Below are 22,997 nucleotides of genomic sequence, written 5' to 3' on the forward strand. Positions count from 1 at the left end.
CCTCTGTCCTTCTCTCCTCCTCTCCTCTCTTCTGTCCTTCTCTCTCTCTCTCTGTCCTTCTCTCCTCTCATCTTCTGTCCTTCTCTCCTCTCATCTTCTCCTCTGTCCTGTCTCTCCTCCCTCTCCTCTCTCTGTCCTTCTCTCCTCTCATCTTCTCCTCTGTCCTTCTCTCCTCCTCTCCTCTCTGTCTGTCCTTCTCTCCTCTCTTCTGTCCTTCTCTCCTCTCATCTTCTCTTCTGTCCTTTCTCTCCTCTCATCTTCTCCTCTGTCCTTCTCTCCTCTCATCTTCTGTCCTTCTCTCCCTCTCATCTCCTGTCCTTCTCTCCTCTCTTCTGTCCTTCTTCTCCTCTCTTCTGTCCTTCTCCTCCTCTCATCTTCTCCTCTGTCCATTCCTCTCCTTCTCTCTCCTCTCTTCTGTCCTTCTCTCCTCTTCATCTTCTCTTCTGTCCTTCTCTCCTCTCATCTTCTCCTCTGTCCTTCTCTCCTCCTCTCCTCTCTTCTGTCCTTCTCTCCTCTCTCTTCTGTCCTTCTCTCCTCTCATCTTCTCTTCTGTCCTTCTCTCTTCTCATCTCTCCTCTGTCCTTCTCTCCTCCTCTCCTCTCTTCTGTCCTTCTCTCCTCTCTTCTGTCCTTCTCTCCTCTCATCTTCTCTTCTGTCTTCTCTCCTCTCATCTTCTCCTCTGTCCTTCTCTCCTTCCTCTCCTCTCTTCTGTCCTTCTCTCCTCTCATCTTCTCCTCTGTCCTTCTCTCCTCCTCTCCTCTCTTCTGTCCTTCTCTCCTCTCATCTTCTCTTCTGTCCTTCTCTCCTCTCATCTTCTCATCTGTCCTTCTCTCCTCCTCTCATCTCCTGTCCTTCTCTCCTCTCATCTTCTCTCTGTCCTTTCTCCTCCTCATCTTCTCCTCTGTCCTTCTCTCCTCCTCTCATCTCCTGTCCTTCTCTCCTCTCCTTCTGTCCTTCTCTCCTCTCTTCTCCATATCTCCTCCTCTCCTCTCTAACAAGTAGAATGTATAAACTGATATATACATATTATAAACATCTTAAGTCTGTGACTAAAGTCAACATTGTTTCATATGTCTATACTTGCTTAGTCTATGACACCATGGCATGTTGTTTTAGTTTTAGAATAGAAAATAATAGAATAGACCCAACAGAATAGAATATCAGGCTGTACTGTATATAGGGGGGAGGAGAGGTGGGCTGTGATTAGGCTGAAAGCGAGGCTGCAACGTCATAATGAGAAAGTCTGAAACCTCACCCTGAGAGAGAGAGAGAGAGAGAGAGAGGATGAGAGAGAGAGGGAGAGAGAGAGAGAGAGAGGGAGAGAGAGAGAGGGATAAAAGCGATAGTCTGTCAGCCAGCCAGCAAAGCAAGAAAGAGGGAGCGGCTCTCGCAGAGAGAGAGAGAGAGAGAGAGAGAGAGAGAGAGAGAGAGAGAGAGAGAGAGACGGGCGGACATACAGCAGCTCGGTTTGCTTGCGGAAGCAGAGAGACGATCTTACAGCCGAGGAACATGGCGGGGTGGGACTACATCTCTTCTCTCTCTTTCTCCCCCTCTCCCCCTCTCTCTCTCTCTCTCTCTCTCTCTCTCCTCTCTCTCTCTCTCTCTCTCTCCTCTCTCTCTCTCTCTCTCTCTCTCTCTCCTGGGGTTATTTTAAAGGGGTACCGGGGGGGCTGGTACCTCCCTGCCTGTCTGTCGCTCTGGAAGTTAGTTATGTGGCAAGAGATGAAAAAGTTGGTCGATTGATTGCGGAGTTTTCTGCGTTTAGCGGTGGTACTCTCTCTCTCTCTCCTCTCTCTCTCTCTCTCTCTCTCTCTCTCTCTCTCTCTCTCTCTCTCTCTCTGTCTCTCTCTCTGCCTCCCTGTCTTTCTTTAGTGTGTCTAGTGTTGGAAAACAAGGCACCGCTTTCTTTTCCTGTCGTTGTCACGTATCTGTTGGGCGTTCGAAAATCTCTCTCTCTCTCTCTCTCTGTGACACTAGTTGTATTGACGGGCCCCGCCTAGTTCGGGCCTGAGTGAGTCGGGGTGGTGTGTGTGTGTGCGTGTCTTCCTCTATCATAGACTACTAGACCGAGAGATACAGTTGACGTGCTGCTTGTTACAGAAGTATTTGAGACTAATTATGTTCAGGAACTGTCTCAATCTGACAACACGCTGACACTGACAGTAGTCCTCTCACCAACAAGAGCGAGGCTCATTAAAACATACTAGTAAGTAGTACTCTTGTCATGTGGGAGCCAGGCTCAAACATACTCAGTACTTTTGTCATGTGGGAGCCATGGCTCATTAAAACATACTAGTACTCTTTGTCATGTGGGGAGCCATGCTCATTAAAACATACTAGTACTCTTGTCATGTGGGAGCCATGGCTCATTAAAACATACTAGTACTCTTGTCATGTGGGAGCCATGGCTCAATAAAACATACTAGTACTCTTGTCATGTGGGAGCCATGCTCAATAAAACATACTAGTACTCTTGTCATGTGGGAACCATGCTCACAACATATTACTATTTTTTTTATCTACTTTTTCTCCCATTTTCTATTTTTTCTCCCATCCCAATTTCGTATCGTCCAATTCTACCCTCCCCTGTCTCGAACGTTGTTTGGCCATGCCTCCCACAAGCCGGCTGCAATGTGGACGAAGCCTTGCATCACGTGTCCCCCTCCGGTACTCGAGGAAGCAGCCGTTGCATCTTTTCACCTGCACAGCGCGATCTCTCAGCGTCGGGGGTCTGCGTGGAGGGACACGCCGCCCCCGTCGCTTCCTGATTCTGCCTGCGCAGACGCACCAACCGACCTGTAGGAGTCGCTGTCCACAACGTCCGATCCCCACCCATCAGCTTTCCCCCACCCCTAAACACTAGAGGTCTGCAAACTGTTTCAAACCTTACTCAATAAAAACCTGGAAGAATAGTAGACATCTGGTGATGTTAAGAATACTGAAGAGGTTCCTTAAGCATGCCTACTCAACCATCAAAAAGACTGAATACCTCTGTACTGAAAAGACTGTACTGCTTCTAAATCATCATACAGTTAAGAATACGAAACCTCTGTACTGAAAAGACTGTACTGCTTCTAAACCATCATGAAGTTAAGATTACTGAACCTCTGTATTGAAAAGACTGTACTGCTACTAAACCATCATAAAGTTAAGATACTAAACCTCCGTACTGCGGGGCGTTTCAGACACGAGTTTGGACTCCTACTGCCACGCTCTGCTTCCTATTACCTGTGGCAGCTCAATCTACTTCCTTCTCTCTCTCTCTCTCTGTCTCTCTCTCTCTCTCCTCTCTTTCTGTCTCTCTCTCTCTCTCTCTCTCTCTCTCTCTCTCTCTCTCTCTCTCTCTCTCTCTCTCACACACACACACACATACACAGTCGTTTCCTGTTTGTTTTATGGAGCAGCTAATTGACTCAGGTCTTTGTACTTTCACCTCATAAAGACTCGACATGTTCATGATTCTGTGTGTGTGTGTGTGTGTGTGTGTGTGTGTGTGTGTGTGTGTGTGTGTGTGTGTGTGTGTGTGTGTGTAAGTTCTAACAGATCCATTAGACCCATGATCATAGTGATAATTTCTGCATCTGAAGAATCAAATTTGGTGGATATAACTGAGTAACACGGTTATAGATGATCTACAAGCACTGTTTCTGTGACAGGTTCTACAAGCACTGTTTCTGTGACAGGTTCTACAAGCACTGTTTCTGTGACAGGTTCTACTGACCAGCACATTGGCTCGTTGAGGCACAATGTTGCAGTGGTTAGCACTGTTGCCTCACAGTTAGGCTGCGGTTAGACTTTCGTTTAATTTTCGTTTCATTGTCAGATGAGTTTCGCCGCAACGTAGCGGTTGGCCAGTCACACTTTCGTTTTTGTCACCTGAGCACAGTGATGTAGTACACTGCCAAAGCAGTAGGTGGCAGTAGGTGGCGAACATGAAGGCAATTTTCAACCAATCAGAACTTGAATGTGCCAATACACTTCCTGCAAAGAAAATGTCAACAAGGCGGGCGCCGCCATCTTTTGCCTATTTACCCAATGCAGCACTTCTTTTTCAGCAAAGTGCAATAAAAGTGCAATAAACAAAACGGATACATTCACTGGTGTTCTGCCTCTCATTTGTTGAGAAACAAAACTAACATCAACACAAGTGACCACCAAGAGCGGATAGTTTAGTCTCAAAAAAGATCGGTGACGTTGTTAGCTACATTGTTAGCTGCATGCTAACGTGGATGGAATATGCCATTATAACAGTATAGCATTGTGGCTAGAAGCTAACGTTAGCTCACGCTAGTTAGCCAGCACCAAACTGATGATATCGGGAGCTATCAGTAGCTAGATAACATTAGAGACAACGCTGTGTGTATTAACACTTTGGTTGCCTTGGGTTAAATTCATGATATACCATAGGTTGCCGGCTCTATTTGTCTATGGAGAAGTACCCCTTCTTTGCATGGCTATAACTTTTTAAATTCTCTTGCTACATTGCCATTATTAGGGCCCATTCAAAGTCCTATATGTATTGTTCATTGTGTAGCAACGTTAAACTTTTTCATTCACATATTCATAGTAAAGTATGGTCTAATGTATAAGTATGTTTTCATCTCTTTCTGCAGCTTTCTCCAGAACGTGATCTATAGCCCCAAATGCATTATATTGATGATGCAATACAGTTTTATGGCAATCAGCGCGATATAAAAAATTCCAACTAGACGTACTTCTAGAAGTTACTACACGTCATCTGATGTTGACCGGATGGGCTAGGGGGCGTTTATAATTCCGTGGGCAGCGTTATACCAATCATCTAATGTGGGTCAAATGTTGATAATAGCAGTTAGTATCGAAGACGGTAACGTTACACGCTGAAACTCACCCCAGTCTCCGCGCGCCGTTGGGCGATCATCGTAGAGTTGAAATCTTATCATTATGGGATGTAAATTTACCCGGTCCATCTCCAGCTTGTATAATGGTATATACGTCCAAATCATGTTGTTTATCGAGTTATTGGCAATCGATCACTGTGTAGCGTGACGAGCCAGAGTCCCGGGACCTATAGCGAGTGCCCGGAAGTACTACGGACGTCTAGCACAACCTCTATGGCACATCCTGTTAAGCGATTGCGCCGATCGGCCACCAGATGGCGCTCCTGAACCGCCAGAGAGCTCAGTGGGTCCTGCTGGTGGATCTCAGGCCAGCGGAGGGGACATATGAATCCGATTGCAGATTTTTGAAATATTGATATAAGGACGACGTAAAGCGTCCTCCGGCAACTTGAGCATGGCCGGGAATGACGTCTAAAGACGTTTCCCGGCATAGAAAGTGTTAAACAAAGGTGAATAGATGACTGGGCCATTTTGTTTAATGCTTGTTAAGTTGAAAGAGGAGCTTTGAGCTAACAGGGTCTGATAGCTAATGCTAGCTCATGTTAGCCAGTGACAGTGCTCATGCAATCGGTTATGCTAGCAGAATGAATGGATGTAAACTTTATTTAACATATTGCATAATGGGTACAATACAATACGGCTCAATACAAACAATTGTTAAGGGAATGCAGACTGTTGTAGCTTGGACTGGGGTCCTTATAACAATAACTTGACAACACATGGTAGCTGCAGCTATTTGGGACAGCTCTGTCCCAAACACACACACACACTCTGTTGTCACCGGAAGGGCACGCAGGTGGTATCTACTGCGCATGGGCGTTTTCGCAACAACGGCTCCGTGCAAATTACACGACTGTTGTCGGCGAGTTTTGGCGCTACTCCAAAACGGAAAACACAATTTAGCGGTTTCAGTAGGACCACAACGTATCCGCCAAAAACGCATTTCTGTGTAAAAGGGACAGCAAACGTATTCAAAAACGTATAAAAACGAGCACAAAAACAGTCAGTGTAACAAGCGCCTTAGAAGGCCCTGGGTTCACAGTGGTTAGCACTGTTGCCTCACAGTCAGAAGGCCCTGGGTTCACAGTGGTTAGCACTGTTGCCTCACAGTTAGAAGGCCCTGGGTTCACAGTGGTTAGCACTGTTGCCTCACAGATAGAAGGCCCTGGGTTCACAGTGGTTAGCACTGTTGCCTCACAGATAGAAGGCCCTGGGTTCACAGTTAGAAGGTCCTGGGTTCACAGTTAGAAGGTCCTGGGTTCACAGTTAGTAGGCCCTGGGTTCACAGTGGTTAGCACTGTTGCCTCACAGTTAGAAGGCCCTGGGTTCACAGTTAGAAGGCCCTGGGTTCACAGTTAGAAGGCCCTGGGTTCACAGTTAGAAGGTCCTGGGTTCACAGTTAGTAGGCCCTGGGTTCACAGTGGTTAGCACTGTTGCCTCACAGTTAGAAGGCCCTGGGTTCACAGTTAGAAGGCCCTGGGTTCACAGTTAGAAGGTCCTGGGTTCACAGTTAGAAGGCCCTGGGTTCACAGTTAGAAGGTCCTGGGTTCACAGTTAGAAGGCCCTGGGTTCACAGTTAGAAGGTCCTGGGTTCACAGTTAGAAGGCCCTGGGTTCACAGTTAGAAGGCCCTGGGTTCACAGTTAGAAGGCCCTGGGTTCACAGTTAGTAGGTCCTGGGTTCACAGTTAGAAGGTCCTGGGTTCACAGTTAGAAGGTCCTGGGTTCACAGTTAGAAGGTCCTGTGTTCACAGTTAGAAGGTCCTGGGTTCACAGTTAGAAGGTCCTGGGTTCACAGTTAGAAGGTCCTGTGTTCACAGTTAGAAGGCCCTGGGTTCACAGTTAGAAGGCCCTGGGTTCACAGTTAGAAGGCCCTGGGTTCACAGTTAGAAGGTCCTGGGTTCACAGTTAGAAGGTCCTGGGTTCACAGTTAGAAGGTCCTGGGTTCACAGTTAGAAGGTCCTGTGTTCACAGTTAGAAGGCCCTGGGTTCACAGTTAGAAGGCCCTGGGTTCACAGTTAGAAGGGTTCACAGTTAGAAGGTCCTGGGTTCACAGTTAGAAGGCCCTGGGTTCACAGTTAGAAGGGTTCACAGTTAGAAGGTCCTGGGTTCACAGTTAGAAGGTCCTGTGTTCACAGTTAGAAGGCCCTGGGTTCACAGTTAGAAGGCCCTGGGTTCACAGTGGTTAGTACTGTTGCCTCACAGCTAGAAGGTCCTGGCTTCACAGTGGTTAGTACTGTTGCCTCACAGCTAGAAGGTCCTGGCTTCACAGTGGTTAGTACTGTTCCCTTCCAAATACATTTTGAAGTATCGCATCAGAAGCTGGATTAGAAAAACTGACACAATTCGACAAAACTTTCAAAATTTCACAAAAAGGTTTTCACACTGGCTTGAGGTGGATTTTGGACATGTTGAGTTTACGTTCTAAATAGGCGATGGAAATGAAGTTGTCCAATAAATAATGATGTGGAGCAGCAGGAGTTCTCAAACCTTTTCATACCGTGACCCCATTCTATTTAGGAATTCTTTTGGGGACCCCACATCGCGTAATTTCAACGTGGAATTAAGGAATATCAAAATAAAAGCACACGTTGTTGAACTTGATCATGCATATTTATTAGAAAATGTAATTACAGCACTATGTCATCAATACACATTTATAAAACGAGGCATATTTAGCCAGGATATAAAAAAAATCTTTATTTTATTTATTTTACTTGCCAACATGCCACTGTCACCTACCCGCGACCCCAATTTGGGTCGCAACCTGTAGTTTGAGAACCACTGATATAACTTTATAAAGGATAAAGGATTCTATGGCTGGTCAGTTATTTGTTCCAATTCCGTTGCACAAAAACTCAACTGGGTTTAAACTTTCTGAAATGATGCAGCAAAAGGCTGCTAATTATCTCCATTACAACTTCCCCAGAACTGTCAAATGTATGCATGTAATGTAATATGTTGATTATAATATTGTTATAGTCATATAAATGTAATATGTTGATTATAATATTGTTATAGCCATATAAACTACAGGGATGTAACATGTCATGTCTATCCTATATCTCATGGCATAATACCTTAGTGTAGCCTAATAATATGAACATTACATCACCCCTGTTACAACTGCTCCCAGTCACTCTTATGAAACACGTTGGTTCGTGCATCAGGATGTTGGCCTGTGCTTCTGTCTGAATGTTGCTTCAGAAAGCAAGAAATATGGTCGTATGTGAGCTGACACGAAAAAACCTGCTCAATAGTAGTCAATTCTAGACAGACAAGCTTAGTTTCATCTGATGTTGCTATGTTCCGTGTTCTGGTACAAAGTTTATTCACCTAAACCCAACTAATGGAAACAAACCTAGTTCACATTCTATTTTTACAACATTGCAAAAGTTCACTTGAAATTATCTTTACATTTGGATGTAAACACTGCTATCTATCTATCTATCTATCTATCTATCTATCTATCTATCTATCTATCTATCTATCTATCTATCTATCTATCTATCTATCTATCTATCTATCTATCTATCTATCTATCTATCTATCTATCTATATCTATCTGATTCATTTGAACATTAGAATAATGTCTGTCTGTCTGTCTGTCTGTCTCTGTCTGTCTGTCTGTCTGTCTGTCTGTCTGTCTGTCTGTCTGTCTGTCTGTCTGTCTGTCTGTCTGTCTGTCTGTCTGTCTGTCTGTCTGTCTGTGTCTGTCTGTCTGTCTGTCTGTCTGTCTGTCTGTCTGTCTGTCTGTCTGTCTGTCTGTCTGTCTGTCTGTCTGTCTGTCTGTCTGTCTGTCTACCCACTAACCCACCATGAAGAAGTGAACTTGGTCACATTCCTACTAATCAACATCATTCACTCATCATTCATTCAAGTCCCTTCACTGGCTCCCTGTCTCACTCAGGCTTGAGTTCAAAGTCTCCCTGCTCACCCACAAATGCCTCTACGGAAACACCCCCCTATACCTCAAAGAACTCATCACCCCTCACTCCTCCTCTCGACATCTCCGCTCTGGCCAGGCAAACCTCCTCCAGCGCCCAAGGACAAATCTTTGGGAGATCGGGCTTTTTGCTCTTCCGCTCCCAGTCTGTGGAATTCTCTCCCTGACCACCTGAGAGCACCACAGACTGTGGATGCTTTTAAGAAAGGCCTCAAAACTCACCTTTTTACTAGTAGAGCCTTCTGACTTTTTATCAAATGTTTTACTCCACACATTTTATGTTCTTTTACCAATTTCTTTTATCAGTTTTATTTATTATATGTTTCTCTATGTTATTCTATGTTTTAGTCTTGCCTATTTTTATATTCTTTCTTTCCTTTATTCTCGCTAGTTTTTAAGTTCTTTTAACTGTAGCGCTTTGAGATTTGCCCCACAAATCTACAAATGGAATCTATTATTATTATTATTATTATTATTATTATTATTATTATTATTATTATTATTATTATTATTATTATTATTATTATTATTATTATTATTATTATTATTATTATTATTATTATTATTATTATTATCATCATCAGCGGTAAGTAGGCCTGCCGCGATAAGCAATAAATCGATTAATTGCCGCGATAATTAAAATTAATGCAATGATTTTGACGGGCGCGATTAATTGCTATTTGCGCGTTTGTTTTAATGAGGCGGAACCAGTGCCCCTTGTCAGTCACTGTCCGTGTTGGGAGGCGGGCCGCTGGCTTTACTACAGAGCACAGCACAGGAGCTCCGTGGGGCAACGCCACATAGCTTAACTACATTTCTCAATAGTGTTGCTCCTTTTAACCAAGTAGCGTTATTTATAGTGTAACGTTAGCTATTTTTAGACCCAAGTAGTTACTCGCTACTGCCCGGAGAAACTGGACTGCTAAATAAAGATGAAAGATCGAGTGTTGATTCTCATTCAATGCTAACAACATTAGCTAAATAGCTAACAAACGAAATACAACGTATAGCATAGCTACAACACAGAATAACGTTAATACAATTACATGCATCATTGTTTACAATGAACGGGTGGGGCTAGTCAAAGGACTGGACATGGGGACAAGTTAAACATGAATTCATTTATTATAACGTAGTAGGTAGTTTCGAGTCGTGCTGCAGTGCCTACGCACCACAGCTATTCTATTATATACTGCTTTGACGCTTCCTCCTCATCGTTGATTGCCTGTAGTAGCTGCATCTAACGTTAGTAGCTAACGTTAAAACTAACCTAAAGTTAGTTGTTCACCAACAATCTCAATATTTGTTTTATCATTAGCTCAAAAACACAGAACCGGACGAGACAAGTTGTCGGCTTCTGCTAGGAAAATCACAACAATACTTCCGGTCCGGTCGGTGGGCTTCAAAATAAAAGTCTAAAACACCGGAAAAGACGGAGCGGTGGGCTTCAAAATAAAAGTTTTGGGAAATAAATTTCTCAAAAAAAAATTCTCTAACCGGTCGCAATAATATCGCTTATCGCGATATTTTCGGGGGCAATTAATCGCCCAGCAAAATGTGTTATCGTGGCAGGCCTAGCGGTAAGTCAGAAACAGGGCCAGGGGTCCATAATTCTATTTAATTAAATAATAGTGAAAAAATAGGAAAATAACATGTTCTTGGCCCTCTGTAGGTCCCCGACCACGCGCTAAGAAGCAGTCGTTTAATGTGTCTGATAGATGAAGTACAGGTCTGAGACCTTCTGATGACCTCATAGTTACTGACCACACACACACACACACATACACATGCACACGCACAAATACACACACACACGCATGCACGCACACACACATGCGCACATAAACACACACATGCACACAGACACTCACTCAGCCTCTTAGCTTTGCTAACGAGACGCGAGGTAGCCTTGGTGATAATATTGCCAAATGCCACAGGTTGTGTGTGTGTGTGTGTCAGTAATCAGTGTGTTTGTCATGTTGCTTCACGTTACCGTGACGACGCCACGCGCTGCACAAACTCGTTCTGTTATGACTGGTATGTGTACACACATACAAATACACATATACACGTACATATACACATACACATACACGTACACATACACATACACATACACATACACATACACATACACATACACATACATACACATACATACACACCATAAAGACGTGCATGTTAGGCAGGGACTACAGATGAAAACTAGCTCATTAGCTAATTCTGGCACATTTACATTGATGTGAAAACTGAAGATGTTGATTAATGATTGTGCACTGTCCCTGGATAAAACATTTATAAATTAAATAAATAAACTCGCTGCTGAAAAGCCTGCTGAGAAAGGCACTCGACCCTCAACGTCTCAGAAGCTGTGGTTGATTGTAGAGCTGATATTGACTACTCCATACACATGTACATACTCTATCTCTGTCTGTCTCTCTGTGTCTTTCTCTCTTTCTTTATATACATATCTCAGAATATATATCCCTGACTGTATTTTATTCTTATTTGTGATTTTCGATTTTTGACTACCTAAATGTTTACTGTGAGCAATCTGTAGTGCTAAATTTCCCTTGGGACCAATAAAGTACTTCTATTCTATTCTATTCTATTCTCTGCCACTCTCTCTCTGTCTGTGTGCGTGTCTACAGTATCTCTACCTTTGTTTCTCTCTCTCTCTCTCTGTCTCTCTCTCTCTCTCTCTCTCTCTCTCTCTCTCTCTCTCTCTCTCTCTCTCTCTCTCTCTCTCTCTCTCTCTCTCTCTCTCTCTGTGTCTGTCTCTGCCTCTCTCCCTCTCTCTCTCTCCCTCTCTCTCTCTCTCTCTCTCTCTCTCTCTCTCTCTCTCTCTCTCTCTCTCTCTCTCTCTCTCTCTCTCTCTCTCTCTCTCTCTCTCTCTCTCTCTGTGTCTGTCTCTGCCTCTCTCCCTCTGCCTATCCTTGTCATATTATATCCTGGTGTAGCTGTCAAGCAGATCTGTAGCCAAGGAGAGATGCCTTGCTTTGTGTTAAACAGAGGAGCAACTAGACCTCTCTGTTAACAGTCTGTCAGTCTATCCCTCCATGTGTCCGTCCATCTGTCAGACAAGAAAGAGACGAAAGATGAAGAGAGAGAGAGAGAGAGAGAGAGAGAGAGAGAGAGAGAGAGAGAGAGGTGTGAAGCGGAAACAGATAAACTGGTCGGAGGCTAAAGCTAGCTGTCTAGCAGCTAGCGGAGTGTTAACGGAGAAGAGGAAGTGACACGCCTGAATGTGAGCTGAGTGTGACACGCCGTATTAGAGCTTGACCACCATTGGCTCTCATCTATCATGGGTCAGTCAGCCAATAGATAGATAGATACTTTATTAATCCCCTTGGGGAAATTCAGGATCTGTGATCAGAGCTATGGTCCCTTGGCTGATTTGTCTAATCAGAAAAAAAAGTGTAGCCTGTCTGACTGAGTGACTATACTTCTCTTCTCTTCTCTTCTCTTCTCTTCTCTTCTCTTCTCTTCTCTTCTCTTCTCTTCTCTTCTCTTCTCTTCTCTTCTCTTCTCTTCTCTTCTCTTCTCTTCTCTTCTCTTCTCTGGGGACCACCCTGTGTGTAGGTGTGTGTGTGTGTGTGTGTGACTGTGTGTGTAATGCTGCTTGTCTGACTAATGCAATTGCAATCAGCTGTGACCTTAATAGTAGGGGTGCAACCATATATCGGTCGGGTATCGGTATCGGCCGATAAGTGCCTTGTTGACTGCTATCGGCCTATCGGCCGATAAGCTCAAATGTGCCGATAGCAGTCGCCGATAAATACCCATCAATTTGTGTAGCGTCAAAAGGCCAAAAAAAAAAATTCACTCGCGACCTACCTGCACAACGCCCGCCGTCCCCCACACACACACACAAGCTACTGCATCAAAGTAACTACTTATGATTAACAAGGCATTCGTTTTGTGGCATTAACGTTATATAGTTAGTGTTACACGGACAATAACATCAGCATATTATTATTACCCATAGCAGCAAGGCATTACTCCGAGTCCGTTCATTAGATGCAAGACTAACGTTACTGGTGAAAATGTGATTTGCGTTGGAATACTCCTTTGCCAACTTGCTGTACTTTGCTTGCAGGTCTGCAGCCATTATTGCTGCATTATGAATAGCCCCAACTTTAGCCAAGGTAACGTTATGGCTAAACCTTTAACAATAGTTAACCCTAGCTTTCGGTTAGCTGTTCAATGTTAATAACACAACCAAGCGAATCCATCAGAGCTCCCCATCAACACCGCTCTGTCGGGAGGATGGCATTTAAGAAAGTATCTGCTGTTAAAATGACACAAACATTCGTTTTGTGGCATTAACGTTATTATAGTTAGTTACACGTTCAATTACATCAGCATAGTATTTACCCGAAGATAGCAAGCAAGCCGTGCATAGCTCGGTTACATTCCGTTGCTCATTCCGTACCCAACTACACATTCTGCAATCTGTTAATAAAGTTTTCAACCAGACAAATGTATAGAAAGGCTTTGTTTTATTATAAAATGTGTTGCAGTAAAATCATTGTGTCTCGTTTGGCCATCCTGTGGAGCGCGCTGGTCGGCGGGCACTGCCGGGCAGCTAACGTATTAGCTTGTTGTGGTTCTAAGTTTGACTCGCATCATCAATGGCGGCATGCCCCGAAGTAGAAAAATGAATAAACGCTTGGTGGTAAGCAGGAGGTGGGTGCTAGCGGTGTGGCGTAATTGGCCGAATCGACTGTCAATCAAAATGGTTCCATTGCATTGGTTGAAAGCTCTGGTTGAGAGAATAGTATCCCGCTGCAGGCCGCCAGAATGGTTCCATTGCATTGGTTGAAAGCTCTGGTTGAGAAAATAGTATCCCTCTGCAGGCCGCCAGACGATACTGGGAGAGGGATCAGTGATACCATAAACATATTTCTTGATGTTTCCTTTTTTAAGTAAGTAAAGAGGCCTACAAATACAAACACACATACAAATATACAGTAGTTTCATTAAAAAAATTAAAAAAAAATTTAAAAAAAAATTAAAAAAAAATTTAAAAAAATTTAAAATACTTATTTTTTGCCACAATTATCGGTATCGGTATCGGTATCGGCCGATTGTGTTAGTTGAACAATCGGTATCGGTATCGGTGGCCAATTTTCATATCGGTGCACCCCTACTATTAATAACACAATTCCCCGTCAACACCCTCTCTCGGGAAGATGGCATTTAAGAAAGTATCTGCTGTTAAAATGACACAAACATTCGTTTTGTGGCATTAACGTTATATAGTTAGTGTTACACGTTCAATAACAAGCATATTATTTACCCGAAGATAGCAGTAAACAAGGCATTACTCCGTTAGTCCGTTCATAGCTCGGTTCCATTCCGTTGCTCATTCCGTACCCAACTACACATTCTGCAATCTGTTAATAAAGTTTTCAACCAGACAAATGTATAGAAAGGCTTTGTTTTATTATAACATTTGTTGCAGTAAAATCATTATGTTGTAGTGCCGAGAGATGGGAGTCGGAGACGGTAGCTCGAGTTAGAGCGAACAGCATTTATTTGGTACACACATACAACATGCTACGGCTACGTTGCGTGCAGACGACTGACTCGTGGTGGCAGGTAGTGCCACCTCCTATAATGTCCGGGCGGAACTCTTGTTCCTAACAATAGTTCCGTGGGTGAATTATGTACCATTAACAATCACTACAATGTCTCATTTGCATGCTGTGGAGCGCCGGTCGGCGGGCCGGGCAGCTAACGTAGCTACGTTAAGTGTGTTCTGCTCTCGCAAACAGAACAATGGCGGCATGCCCGAAAGTAGAAAAATGAATAAACGCTTGCCGATTGGTGGTAAGGACAGCAGGAGGTGGGTGCTAGCGGTGTGGCGTAATTGGCCGAATCGACTGTCAATCAAAATGGTTCCATTGCATTGGTTGAAAGCTCTGGTTGAGAGAATAGTATCCCGCTGCAGGCCGCAAGAATGGTTCCATTGCATTGGTTGAAAGCTCTGGTTGAGAAAATAGTATCCCTCTGCAGGCCGCAAGACGATACTGGGAGAGAGATAGTGATACCATAAACATATTTCTTGATGTTTCCTTTTTTTAAGTAAGTAAAGAGGCCTACAAATACAAACATACACATACAAATATACAGTAGTTTCATTAAAAAAAAGATTAAAAAAAAAAAAAAAAAAAAAATTACAAATACTTATATACAAATATACAAATATCGGTATCGGTATCGGCCGATAGTGTTAGTTGAACAATCGGTATCGGCGGCCAATTTTCATATCGGTGCATCCCTACTTAATAGTGTGTACACACACACACACACACACACACACACACACACACACACACACACACACACGGTGGTCCCCAGCATGGCCCCGGGCCCCAGCTTGACCACCATTGGCTCTCATCTACCATGGGTCAGTCCAGGGACCTGCACAGGACTTTAGAGGGGCACTGGGCCTGTGCGCGTGTGACAATTCTTGGGGTCCCTTTTTGGGCAGGGGGCACCCTTTTTAGGCTTTTTGGGGGGTTTTGGTGATCAAATATTGAATATTGATCTATAATAATCAATGCAGGAGCTCACTTATCCTTGAAAGACACTTTTATCGCAACGGTAAAAAATAAAAAAAATAAACTTGCCATAAAAAGGGCCCTTTGGGCTCTATGTGTGCACGTGCCTGGGTCAGTCAGCCAATCAGAGCTCTGATCTCTTGGCTGATCTGTCTAATCAGAAGAAAGGTGGAGCCTGTCTGACTGAGGCTTTTTGTTCATTTTTGTGTGTGTGTGTGTGTCCATCCTAATGTTGCTTGGAGACTGACTAATGCAATTGCAATCAGCTGTGACCTTAATAGTGTACACACACACACACACACACACACACGCACCCCTAGAGATAGTATCAAGGTGGATTCCAGAGCTATGACATCATCACCAGCTGTAAGGTCACATGACCTCTCTCTCTTCCTGTCTCCGCCCCTCGGCATGCTGGGTAATTATTACCTCCAAGAGAGATGACGGGAGGAGGGGAAGAGAGTTATGGAGAGAGAGAGAGACTGAGACATAGAGGGAAAGAGAAATAGAGAGACATATATATATATAGAGAGAAACATAGAGTATTAATGCAGGGCTGTAGTAATTAGTAGCCAGGTCATGTGACTTCATTCTTTGAACCACAATCAGGAACTAATAATCACTTTGGTACTATGCACCATGTGTGTGTGTGTGACTGTGTGTGTGTGTGTGTGTGTGACTGTGTGTGTGTGTTTGTGTGTGTGTGTGTGTGTGTGTGTCCATCCTAATGTTGCTTGGAGACTGACGGGGTCCTTCTCCTCTCCCCTCCAAACTCACACAAATGATGGCGTAGTCGAAAAAATTATCTTGGTGTTGTTTTATTTGCCGGCCATCCACGGTGCAGAGGTGACATTAGTTTACAAAAAGTGACAATCGAAATAACAAAAATTACACTATACTACCTGGAATATCAAATGAGTTCCACAATAACTTCATTTGATAAACAGACAAACAAAACTCTTACGGCACTTCCCTAAGTTACCTTCATTGTAAAAGCCCGACACAAAACAAACAAAACACTTACGGCGCACAAAAGTGTCCAGAAAAGGAGTGTATATACATTTGGCGTAGAAACTGTACATTGGAGGAGGTTGGATGGGTGGGGTGGGTAGGGGACACACACACATTTTACACTGTACATTGGAATTGGAAAGGTAATAATATTCATATTGTGAGCTGATCACAGAAGGTGCCAATTAAAACGATTTACCCACATAATCCATCTACAACATACCTTTTGTGATATCTTGAGGGGGGTGTGGAAACTGTCTCCCACTCGCTGTAGCCTCTTCTGCAGACGGGATCGAATCGCAAAACCTTTTGCACAGATCTGCATACTTTGTAGTCACGGACTCCCAATCAACATTCAAGGCTAAATGGTTGGTTTTATACTCCATCGTCACTTCAAGCAGCAGTGCGACCTCGTCTTCGGTCCAGGTAAACGGGGTCGAAACTTTCGCCGCCATAGCAGCTGTGTTGTTGTTGTTGTTGTTGTTGTGTTGTGGATGCGTGAGGCGGGAATGCGGGAATGCGCTCTCTCAACATCTGTGCAGGTAAACTACTAACCACCCGCGCATGCTCAGAGCCGAATTCGACACGCGATCCGCTGCGGTCTGACCACGCCTCGTTCAGACAAAACGTTCAAGTTCTGATTGGTTGAAATTGCCTTCATGTTTGCCACCTACTGCCACCTACTGCTTTGGCAGTGTACTACATCACAGTATGCTCGGGTGACAAAAACGAAAAAAAAACGAAAGTGTGACTCGAGGCGCATGACGTCGCGGCGATACGCGGCGATACGTATAAGAAAACAATACGAATATGATACGAAAGGTGTAACCTCAGCCTAAGGCTATGGTTAGACTAGTGTATTCCTGGCGTTTTCTTATACGTTTTTGACAACGTTTCATGTCCTATCTACACAGAAACGCGTTTTTTGGCGTTTTTTTGTGGATACGGCTGAAACGCAAAATTGTGTTTGCGTTTGGAGATACGCAAAAAAAACGAGTCGACAACAGCGTGTAGTCAGCACGCTAGCCGTTGTTGCGAAAACGCCCATGCGCAGTAGATACCATTCCCTTCATTGTAACAGAGCAGAGCAAGAACCCCAAACCTTGGGCACGCAGCCCTCATGACACCTGGACTCCCCCCCTCCACAGGTGCCACACATAATTAATAGTGCTGTCAAACGATTAAAATATTTAACTCGATTAATCGCATGATTGTCCATAGTTAACTCGCGATTAATCGCAAAATTAATCGCATTTTTATTTTAAATTTTTTTTTACCTTAAACAGATCTTTTTCAAGTTCCAAGTTTTAATACTCTTATCAACATGCGAGTCAACAAATGCTTGCTTTGTGCAGCCATTTAACACAAAAGGATGACCCTCATGCATTGCAAATTTGCATCAAATTCAAAACAGAGTGATGCACAAAATAACTTAAAAGAAAATAATAATTTAAAACAATGAATAAAGTGTGCATGAAATAATAGGGGAAAGAAAACGTTAGGAACTTGTTACATTCACACACACAAGGGCTGATTAATCACACACCCCCCTCTCTCCCTCACACACACACTCTCCCAGCTCTTTTTCTCTTTTGCCCCTTCCTCATCTCTCTCACCCCCCTCTCTCTCTATATCTCACACACACACACACACACACACACACACACACACACACACACACACACACACACACACACACACACACACACACACACACACACACACACACACACACACACTTCAGAAACAAACATAGTATCAATGAGAGCATCAATAATACACCTGAGTGAAGTCTAGTAAAAAAAAAAAAAAAAAAAAAATTTAGTTAATCTTGAGTTAAAAAAATTAGTGGCATTAATAGAATCGGGAGTTAACGCGATATTAACGCGATATATTTGACAGCCTTAATAATTAATTAACATTACTAAACAGGTGCTACACATCAATTGATTTGCCATTTCCTACACACATTATATAAAAACAACCTCCAACACCAACCCTCACAACCCAATAAATAAATACATTTACACAACCCAATAAATAAATACACCACACAACACACCACCATAAATAAATATATGTATGAATGGATATATGAATGTATGGTAATATGTATAAATGCATGTATGATTAGATTAATGAATATGTATGCATGTTTGATTATGTATGATTGTATATGATGAGTGAATGTTGTGTGTATGTGTGCGTGCGTGCTGCCCCGGCGTCAGTGACAGACCCACTCTGTCACAGTGTGTGTGTGTGTGTGCGTGTGTGTGTGTGTGTGTGTGTGTGTGTGTGTGTGTGTGTGTGTGTGTGTGTGTGTGTGTGTGTGTGTGTGTGTGTGTGTGTGTGTGTGTGTGTGTGTGTGTGTGTGTGTGTGTGTGTGTGTGTGTGTGTGTACCTGTGCATGCTGCTGTTACTCCTATTTGTTTCTGGTCTCCTGGACCCACAGGACTTGTTGTGTGTTGGACACAGTGAGTGGATGAAAGGCAGATCTGCCAGGGACAGAATGTTATGTGTTGTTTCACTTTGGTTTCGCCTGAAGCTAAACTAGCTGAAGACCTGTTAGAAAGCAGCCTATAACCACCATCATGCTGCTTGTTCTATGTATGTGTTCTATATGTGTGTGTACTCTTAAAAGGATTAGCTACTATTGGTTTGGATAGAAATGCATGTGATTGGTTCCAAGAGTATCTGTCAGGGAGACATCAGTGTGTAAAGTCTTGTTATGTCCAATGCATTTTTTTTTATTATCAATAACTAAAGGTGTGCCACAGGGTTCAATTCTAGGTCCTGTCCTCTTCACTATTTATGTTAATGATATTGTGTCTTCACTGAATGGTTGTCAAGCCCATCTGTACGCAGATGATACTGTTGTGTATTGTATTGCTGACTCTGTACAATTGGTCATTAAGAACGTACTACTTTTCTTTATTACCCTCCAGGAAGCTCTTATTAAATTTAAATTGGTTCTTAACTACTTAAGCCTTAGCTTTTCTTTATCATAAATCGATCAATAGAGACCGTATTAGATCCCCAATTATCATATCATGGGGTATCATTGAAAAGCCACACTCATTGGCTACAACCCTGTGCAAAGATTTTCGAGATCGCCAAATGATTGATGGAGCTAGAGCCCCGGGAGTCGGGGGTGGTAATGTGTACTTTTGCCTACTTTGGGGCACGCCTCACATATCGGCATGTAACTCAAGAACTGCTGAACGGATTTTGTCACCTGAAAGGGCAATCGACAGGCAACAAATAGGGCTTTAATTCCATCTATATATTGTATTAAAAGAAATGCACACCGAGCCACTAGAGGTCGGCAAAGTGGCATCGCGAATCGTCCACATGTGGGCCCTTGGATGTTAACACGTTGAGTGCCACGGGTCCGGTGCCCCGGAACCCTGTTGCGTGCCACCACCCACTTCAATGATAGAGCTCTCATATTTGCGAATGCATAAACTATATCTTAAATTATGGCTATGTGTATAATATGGCCGTCGCTTATCAACTGGAATACACAAAACACGTTGTCATTTTTCGGCCTATTTATGAATCGTTTTCAAATAAACGCTAGATTATTGATAGTATATGTGTACTTATGCACGCTATAGAAGCGGGCTGAAAAATCCATTATCTTATTTACTGATCGCACACACACACAGACACACACATACACACATAAATACAACGTTTTTGTGTATTCCAGTATATTCCAGTAAAGGGCGATTATCACAGAATCTTCTGAAATTTTCTGGAACTTTCATAAAACAAGCGTTTTTCAAAATGGTATAAAACGGAAATGAACCGATTAAAAAACAATCCGCTTCGACAATGTTGACTGCAAACAAGTCATTGATAAGCGACGGCCATATTATACACATAATTTAAGATATAGTTTATGCGTTCGCAAATATGAGAGCTCTATCATTGAAGTGGGCGTTGGCACGCAACGGGGTTCCGGGGCACCGCATGGCTGGCACGGAAAGTGTTAATCTACAGGCTGTGTAAAAAGAGCACCCCTGGTTTAGCAGAGGAGGGGAGTGTGTAAAGGCCTGCTGTTCTACACTCTTAACAACAAGGGTGCTAAATAGCACTAAAAGTGGTTCTTTGGCTCGTAATCATCTACAGGCTGCGTAAAAGATTATATAGTAAAATAATAATAAAACAGGCAAAAAAGTATACTATTACTATTATGTAATACTGTTGTAAATATTTATTTCAGTTTATGATGTGGGGTCAACTTCAGACAGTTCATAAAACTTAGTTTAGTTACAAATAAGAATAAAGAGAGAGAGAGCACAAGTACAGATGACAAGTACAGTATGAGGAGGTATAAATATATATTCATAATTAATTATATGTCAATATATAATCATTTGAATAAAAAAATACATTTGCTGAATTTAACGCGACTTCCTTTAATTTAATTTTCATTTGTGAATTTTATTACATCTGTTCCGATCCTGTATTGTACAATAATTGTTGCAAAAAAAAAGGAAAAGTTATCTTCTTTTTTTTCTACTTTTTCTCCTCCTAATTTTCTGTATTTTTCTCCCATCCCAATTTAGTCGTTATGCCAATTCCCCCCTCCCCTTCCTGGTCGTTACACGCATTTGCCCCCTACTTGCCGGTCTAGGGAGGCCTGAAGTGTATCAGATGCTTCCTCCGATACATAGGAGACAGCCAGCAGCATCTTTTCACCTGACAGCGAGGACTCTCATTGGTGAAATGTAACGCGTGGGAGGATCACACTACCTTCACCAGTTCCTTCCCTTGCTGTGCAGGCGCCCTGACCGACCTGTAGGAGTCGCTGTTTACAACGACCAGGATACCACCCACCGGCTTCCCACCCGCTGACACTGCCAATTGTGTCAGTATGACGACTGACCAAGCCGGAGGTACCGCTGACAGCTGGATTCGATACCAGTGTCTCTGCGGTGTTAGACAGACACTTAGTCCACTGCGCTACCCGGCCGCCCAAAGGAAAAGTAATCTAAACAAAAATAATAATAATAATAATTCTGGTATGAACCACACCAATTCCAAATCCAAATCCAAATCCAAATAATTTTGTTGGTTGAACAGATACATATACAGATACAGATAATGACGTCTCCGCACAGCCCTACTTCCTATACAGAAACAGAACCAGCTTTGCTTTGATTAGAAGGAACTTAAGGAAGAGAGTTGTCGAAGCAGTTTTAATCATAATTTATGATATTTAGCCAGATAAAACATTAAGAACAGGTCTCTTATTTACAATGTCGATCTGGTCCAAGAGGCCCCAACAGGAATACACACACAAAAAAAGATTATTTATATATTTCTTTTATCCACTTTTTCTCCCCATTTTCTATTTTTCTCCTATCCCAATTTCGTATTATCCAATTCTTCCCTCCCCTGTCTTGAACGTTGCTAGACTATGCCTCCCACTGGTCGGCTGTAGTTAGGACAGAAGCCTTGTATCACGTGTCCCCTCCGGTACACGAGGAGGCAGCCTGTCGCATCTTTTCACCGCAGCAGCTCCAACTCTCAGTGACGAGGAGTAACGTGTGGGAGGCTCACGCTGCCCCCGTTACTTCCTGCTTCTGCCGCACCGGCGTCACCAAACCGACCTGTAGGAGTCGCTGTCCACAACGTCAAATCCCCACCCACCGGCTTTCCCACCCTCTAACACTTGCCAATTGTGTTAGTATGAACGACCGGCCAGCCGGTAGCAACGCCGAGAGCTGGGCTCGAACCCAGCGTCTCCTGCCTTAGAGGCGAGCGCCTTGCCCACTGCGCCAATCAGCCGCCCAAGGTCCTTAAAGTGGAGATGAAGCAGTGCGATAAATACATATTCATAGCATCACATTAGTATTTAGATAAGCCACAGAAGAAATCACGTTATAAAAATAAGCAGTTTCTAAGAAAAAACGATTTGTTGTGTGCATTTCTGAAGCATTTAGCATTATGGGCGCGGCCATTTTGTTGCTGACGTCATGCCACTGGTTGGGTTTATACACTGCTGGTTAGCTGCCTATAGTGAATGGGTCAGTCAGTAAATAAAATGTTGCCTACAAAACAACGGGACCGCGGTGGTTCTGTTTGTATTGCTCCTGGCTGTTCAAACTAATTTTACCATGTGAGAGAGAGGAAAGTTGGTTAATTTCCACAAACTACCAGTGAAAAAAACAGTGTTGTTGGCTCAGGCTGGCTGCACTCAGGCGGCGCGACCAGCCTGTTGGACAGGGAATGAGGATCTGCAGAGAACACTTCATTGCCTCGGATTATGTTGTTGGGGTGGGATGTTTGTCCAGAAGACCACTAATCAGCTGAAGCCTGATGCGGTTCCCTCGGTCTTCGACAGACAGACCGGCGTTAGCTCTCGGGACTCGGGAGCGATCGCTAGCTAGTTAGCACCAGCCGGGGCCGGCGTTAGCAACCGGGAGCGTCGCGGAGCATTCAGCCTGCTGGCTACCTAGATCCACTTCAACCAGCGTCGCGGAGCATTCAGCCTGCTGGCTACACAGCTTGTCGGTGTGCTGGAGCCTCTGCAAGCTAACGGTAGCTGGCTACACAGCTTGTCGGTGTGCTGGAGCCTCTGC

At 43.5% G+C, this 22,997-nt stretch overlaps 1 protein-coding gene across 3 annotated transcripts in view; it reads left to right on the top strand.

Moving 5' to 3' along the window:
- Window positions 1–22,997, top strand: part of LOC311241301 (ras-related protein Rap-1b) — a 46,839-nt gene that overhangs the window by 411 nt on the left and 23,431 nt on the right. The window lies entirely within an intron of this gene.

This window comes from Notolepis coatsorum (genome assembly GCF_963971535.1).
Source record: "Notolepis coatsorum genome assembly, chromosome: 15".
NCBI lineage: Eukaryota > Metazoa > Chordata > Actinopteri > Aulopiformes > Paralepididae > Notolepis > Notolepis coatsorum.